General features: G+C 30.2%; 1 non-coding gene across 1 annotated transcript; it reads right to left on the reverse strand.

Moving 5' to 3' along the window:
* Positions 1–6987: 6987 nt before the first annotated feature.
* LOC137833760 (U6 spliceosomal RNA) lies at positions 6988–7090 on the reverse strand. The gene has a single exon (XR_011084819.1). It is a non-coding gene; the product is annotated as a U6 spliceosomal RNA (small nuclear RNA).
* Positions 7091–7465: the final 375 nt, after the last annotated feature.

Here is a 7465-nt window from a genome sequence, read left to right on the forward strand (position 1 = left end):
AAATCAGCATAATATGACAAGTAGCATGGCGACAAAATAAATTTAATTTATGTCAAAAAAGTTTACCTTGTTTGTAAAATCTACTGCACTCACTTTTTGACTTAGTGGAAGCTAGTGGCCAAACTCATCTTTCACTGTACAGGAATATAAAATTACGTTACAAGTCATATTCCTATTTTTTTTCAAAATAATAATAATAATTAAAGAGGCGTTTCATTCATATTTTTTGAAAATATAAAAATATGAATATTTATTCTTATATTTATTAAAAAATTATAGAAAATAATTTAGAGTATTTTATTTTTTATATCTCTTTAATTGTACCGACTTTATTAACTTATATATTTTTTTTAAAAAGTTAATTTTAAACTATATTATAGCTTCCATTTTTAATTAATTTATTTAGTTACTTATGAAAAGTTAACTAAATATATTTCTAAACATGCATGCAAATAACATCCTTACCATAATATTTTCCTCAATTACATTCCTAAAAATATAAAACTATAATCTAAACTAAAGAAATGAATAAAGAGGAATTAAGAAGAACTAATTCAAACTTCCAAAAGGTTGATATATTCTGCTAAAGTTGAGGTGAAAGTCAATACGATAACTTCCAAAATAGATTAACGCAACAAATATCTTTAGATAGTACCTGAGATCAGTTGTAACGATTGTTGCAGTGTTGGTCACTCGGTTGCTCCCTTGTTCCTCAGTACTTCATTCCTTCAGACTTCAAGACTCCTTCTTCTTAATTCCTCAGAGCTCAATCAGGAGTTGACTTGCAAATGTACTCTGACGATCAAGTAAGTACCCCGTGAATGGTGTATAGTAAAACTGATAAAAAGCGTATCTTACTCCACTATTAGAGGTATTTATAACATTGAGTTTTGGGCCAAATGTCTGGTGGGCTGAATCTAGTATGTATCAGTGTTAGCTGATTTCTAGGGAGGTTACCCTTATTTTTTGGGACATTACCTAGATTTGATGGGATGTGACTCTGATTCGTAGGGAGTTTCTACAACTACCTTAACTATCATTTATTACAACTGCGCTTTAAATATACTTTTGACTGGTAGATCAGTCATCGAGGCCAAGTGATGTGGCACCGATCGGTATAATTATCGTGTTGAATGCAAATGAGGATTAATTTGATTAGATTTTTGGGATTCAATCGTTACTCTTTATTGTCTTTGTCTTTATGAGAGTTAGGCATTAGAGAAAAATATTTTAATGTGTTTATTTAATTTTTCATTTTTTGGTTTAAACTTATAATGTAGTTGCTTAGGCTACTCGAAATTTCTTTGTTTTTTTGGATTTAGTCTAGGCTCCATGTTTTTTTTTTTAATTTTATAATATTTTTCATGTGATGAAAGCCTAGCACGAGTTTTATAATATTTCTACAAGTTTAAATAATATATAAAAAAACAACATAATATATAAACAAACAACATCTTTGCAATAGAAATTGAATATTGGGACTACGTTCCCTCCATATCCAGATCTTCTAGTATAGGGTACTATTAAAAATTAAAGTTAGTTTCTCTTATCTCAATTGTTTGCTTTCCAAGCAACCTCTAGAATTTGAACCTCTCAGTCTGGATAAGTTTCGAAATATAAAAGTTTAATGCAAGTTACCTAAACAGAACAAAAATTCAGTATATTATAGAATAAGTTGAGAGAATTACTTCTCGAAAATGTTCTGGAAAGATGTCCTAGTAATACATTATTATTGTTATCGTATATTGATTTTTAATATTAATTGATCAATTTTAATTTCATGATTTTTTTTACAGATGCATTTTGATATTCCTAATATGAAACCAATAAAATTAAAGATTATATATAATATCACTTGCAACAACATAAATTATATTTCCTTAAATATTAATAAATATGTATGGATTTTGTAGACTTTACTTATGAAATTAAATAAATAAAAATTAATTATTGATTGATATTTGATTATAATATCCAATACCCAGACAATAAAATTGTTAGAATATTAAACTATTAGATTTAATTTTAACATCATAACAATCATAATATAAACTAAAAAAAATTATCAGATAAAAATTAAATTTAGAAAAAAATAATTATTATATTAATTAAATTAAATATTATTTTAAAATATTTAAAGTAATTTATGTTATTAATGAATAATTTCTTAGTATGCTTACAACATTTTAACTACTAACTTTATAATTTAATTAATTAGTAATTAAAATTTAAAAGAAAAATTGTTATGTTTTTAAATATTAATTTTAACCTAGATTAACTTTAAAATTACTAACAAATTATTTAACTTTATTTTAATAAGCTAAACAGAGATTTTATTAAAAATAGAAAATACATAATAAATATCTTGTGTTTATTTGACATATAAAAAAACATTATTATTTTGGTTGTTATGATTGGTATATTTAATTTGATGGGTTGTGATATTAAATTTGATAGATAGATATTATGTAAATAGTATAATTATTTCATTTTGTCTTGTTTCCAATACATCTCAATCAATCAACTTTTTGTCCATTCAACGTGCATTTGCCGCGTTTCCACGTGTGGAACTGGATAAGAACCTCACCCAACCACCTTCTATTCTTTTCTTTCAAACAATTTTAATAAACAAACCTAACATTGTAAAAAAACTCACTTTCCTGGAAACCTCAACCTCAATAATACAACAATAATTCTTAAGCTTTTTCAGAATAAACCCATTTAAAAAAAATATTCTATAAATGAACCGTTCCAATATTACTTATTAGAATAAACTTATTTATTATTCGCATTAAAAATTTGGTTATTGAAAAACCAAATTTGTATCATGTAAAGTATTATTGATATAAAAATTAGTTAATTTGTAGTCCTAAAAGAGCTGAATTTTTATAAGATTTTCTAATGTATTTTTTTAATAATTAATGAAAATGAGATCAAAATTTAAAAACTAAAATTAAAAAAAAATGCAAATTTGATAATTTTTATATATATATATATAAAATTTCATGTTAGGCAAGCAACTTGACATTTTAATTAGGTTAACACCTCAAGTAACAACAATCATTTGTCATCATATGACAAAAATATTATTAAAAAAAAATATGGGGACACTAAACCAAAACTCATATATTAACAAAAACGATACATATGTAGATTATGTTTATTCCTAAATAATTCTAAGAACATACTATATGAAAGCCCATTATTTTTTTTTAATGAAAATTTTCATGTTAGGCATCACTATGCAACTTGACATCTCAGCTAGGCTGACATCTCAAGTAACAACAATCATCTGCCATCACATGAAAAAAGTATTATTAAAAAAAGGAAAAAGAAAGAAAATACAAAAATATGGGGGGACTAGACCAAAACCCACATGTTAACAAAAACGATACATAGGTAGACTATACCTATTCATAAAGAATTCTAAGAACAAACTAGATGGAAGTCTATTATACCAATGAAATGATTGTCTATGAATGAACCCTAAATTAGCCAACTTATCAGCACATGTATTTCCCTCACGAAAAATATGAGTAACCCTAAACCTGATTGTCCTACAGAAATTAAGACAAGTATTCCATCGATTACGAAGCATCCACGGAACAGTAGTCCTAGCAGTAAACGCAGCACAAACCAAGACAGAATCACATTCAAGCCAAACATTAGTAAGTCTCATCTTTTGAGGTTCCTCCATAGCATGTATAACTCCATAAAACTCAGCAACCAAAGCAGTTTGAACTTCAAGAAACCCTGAAAAAGCACCAATAAATTCTCCCATACTCCCACGAAAAATACCTCCACAAGTAGCAAGACCAGGATACCCCCTAGCAGCCCCATCAGTGTTAATTTTAACCCAGCCTGGTGAAGGAAATTCCCATCTAACTGGAAGAGGATGAAGAACTTTCCCACTACGAGTCTTAATACCAAAAAACTTAATCACGTTGAAATCCAACATATCATTCTTCATTGAAGCTTTAGATGAATTTCCCACTAGACGAGTTAAATCTTTAATTACCGAAATAGCCTTAGAAACCTCAATCTTATCCTGAAATCTAGCATAATTCCTCATACGCCATATCATCCATATAGAAAAGGTTGTCACAGCAAGTTTAATCAATTTAACCAAAGGACTACCATCACTCTTAATAAAAGAAAGAATATCATCCTTATTAGAGAAATGAGAAGTAAGAAAAATCTGTCGAACCCAACTCCAAATATGTAATGCATTAGAACATTCAAAAAATAGATGTTGAATAGATTCTTCATGCTTTTCACAAAGCGTACACATAGAACATATATGCAAACCCTTATTCTGAATATGCAGATCTGTAGGAAGTCTCCCATGAAAATTTTTCCAGAGTACTAAAGTTTTGGAAGGCGGAATAGATGAAGACCAAATGAACTTACCCCAACCACCTGGAACTCCTGGTTCCAAGAAAAAAGTCCTAGCCGATTTAAGAGTGAAACGACCAGACTCATCTAGAATCCAATTAGGAATATCTTGTTCCTCTCTAACCATGATATGATTAAAAAAAATGCGGCATCTGTTGTAAAGATAAGGGAATATTCCAATCATAACCTGACCAAAATTGAGAGACTGTATCCGGAATGTTAGCCCCATCAGATAACCCTGCAATATTTGCTAAAGAAGTGGTAGAACACCATTTATCATTCCAGAAATTAATAAAAGAACCTGTACCAACAGTCCAAGAAGTATAATCAAGTATGATAGAATAAAATTGTTTAATTCCAAGCCAAAGAGAGGATGATCTATAAACCATTCTAAACTCGTATTTTGATTTAAGAACTCTGGCTTTCAAGAGTAAAGACCAAGGTTTGTTGCTATAAGCGAAGTTCCAAGCAAGCTTAAGAAGATATGAATTATTTTCATGATGAAGATTAATAATATTCAAGCCTCCATCCTCAAGAGGTGAACAAATTTTCGCCCAATTAACAGTAGCGATACCTTTTTTCATAATATCACCAGTCCAAATAAAATTCCGGCACCACTGCTCAACTTGCTTAATAAGAGAAACTGGCCATTTATACATATTAAAACTATAAGCTAGAAATCCAGTAATCACTGTATTGACCAGCTGGATCCGACCCATCATGCTAAGAGATTTACCTTTCCAAGATGCTAGCTTCAATTTGACTTTATCAGCCAAAGGTTGAAGAAATCGACACTTTGGAGCACCAACAAAGATAGGCACTCCTAAATAATTGAAAGGCAAACAACCATGACTACAAGAAAGAATATTTTGAATTTTGGTGACAAATCTTGGAGAATTATCCATGGTGAAGAAACTACTTTTAGAGTTATTAATATATTGACCAGAAAAATCACCATATGTTTTAAGAAAAGTACTCAAATTTCGAAGAGACTTAATATCCCCCCTACAGAAAATAAAAATGTCATCAGCATACAAAATATGAGAGGGAGTGGGATAACCTTTCGAACTAGCCATATTTAAAATCTTCTTATCATTCACAAGCTTAGAAATACCTCTACTAAGAACTTCCTCTGCAAGACAAAAAAGTAAAGGAGACAATGGATCACCTTGTCTTACACCTCAACTGTAGGGAAAAAAACCCACCAAACTACCACTTATTCTGATAGAAAGCATAGCTGAACGGAGAATTGTACTAATCCAACTGACAAACGAGGGGTGAAAACCAAAGCGTTTCAAAACTAATAATAAGAACTTCCAACTCAGAGTGTCAAAAGCTTTATGAATATCAACTTTGTAAGCCACATTACCTCCTCTAACCTTTTTAGAAAGCATATTAATAGCCTCAGAAGCAATACCAATGCAATCCTGAATCTGTCTACCCTGCACAAACCCATATTGATTAGGAGAAATGATTCTAGCAGCCACAAGAGCAAGCCTATCCGCCAGTATCTTGGAAATAATTTTAAATTTGAAATTAGCAACAACAATTGGCCTGTAATCTTTAATGGAATCAGCACCCTGAATCTTAGGAATAAGAGATACCACATTACTGTTCATTCCAGGGAGAACCCAATTTTGTTTAAAAAATTGTTGAACAGCATTACAAACATCTGTCCCAATAATTTCCCAGCAAGAATGATAGAAAACACCACCAAAACCATCAGGACCAGGAGCATTATTACCGTTAAGATGAAAAACCGCATTCTTGATTTCAGAAAAATCAGGACATTTAATCAACATCATATTTTCCTCAGAGGAAACCATCGGAGGAATATAAGTACCAATAAAATCTTCCATATTATCAGCATTCAGAACATTAGAAATAGACTCAGCATAAAGATTTTTATAAAAGTCCAAAATATGATCCTTAATGATTTTAGGATCCTCCGTAACCTCATTATCAATCCGTAGACGATGAATCCCACTAGAATTATTTCTCCTTTTGACCACAGCATGGAAAAAAGTTGTATTTCGATCTCCATCCTTGAACCATAACATCTTAGCCCTTTCTTTCCAAAACAAATATTGACAGTGAAGAGCATGATCAAGCTCCTCCTTAGCAATCTTTTCTTGACAAAGAAGCCCATCACTATCAGACAAACTAGCAGTCTCTAAGTTTTTTTGAATACCAAGGAGGATACCCTGCTTAAGAAGAACTGCATTGTGAACATTACCAAAAGAATTTTTATTCCAGTCCCGGAGCTTAAGTTTCAACCTTTTTAACTTATGTTGCAAGATAAACATAGGACAACCAACAACCTTATTAGCCCAAGAATCATGAATAAGCTTCATACACGAAGTGTCCTGAAGCCACATAGAAAAGAAACGAAAATTGCTAACCTTCCGCAAAGAATTACTAGCAAGACTAGCAAGAATAGGGGAATGATCAGAACAATTTTTAACAAGAACTTGATAAGTACAAGAATCTCATTCATCCAGACACACTCCATTACATAAAGCCCTATCCAGTCTTCTGTGAATTCTATGCAACCCTCTCCTTCCGTTACACCAAGTATAACAAGATCCAGTAAAAAATTTGGACCATTTCTCGATTTGTGCGTGTCATCCTTGCGCAGGGGCCATGCTAATCTTCTCTGTATCGTTCCAATTTTATCAGATGTCCCCGAAAGGACTGAAAGCCCATTATACCAATGAAATGATTCTCTATGAAGAAATAATAAATTAGTCAATTTATCAGCACACGGACATTTTATTTCAACTATATTCTCTACACTAATAATATTATTTAATGTTGAAAATTCTCTGAAAATTTAAATTTACCTCAATCTTATAAAATTGAGTTGTAAAGACTTGCATTAATTTATATAATATGTATTCAATAAATTTTTATTAAATAAATTATAAATAACTCTGATTAAGGAGTGGATATTAAAAAATTTAAAATCCATAAAAATATGTTTATTTTATTAAATAATGTTGATACATATTTATTTGCGAAAACTAAGTTTATTGTGGAATTGTAAAATTTAATAAGATTGTTTTTCTTG

Source organism: Phaseolus vulgaris, chromosome 6 (assembly GCF_051622355.1).
Source record: "Phaseolus vulgaris cultivar YP4 chromosome 6, ASM5162235v1, whole genome shotgun sequence".
Classification (NCBI taxonomy): Eukaryota; Viridiplantae; Streptophyta; class Magnoliopsida; order Fabales; family Fabaceae; genus Phaseolus; species Phaseolus vulgaris.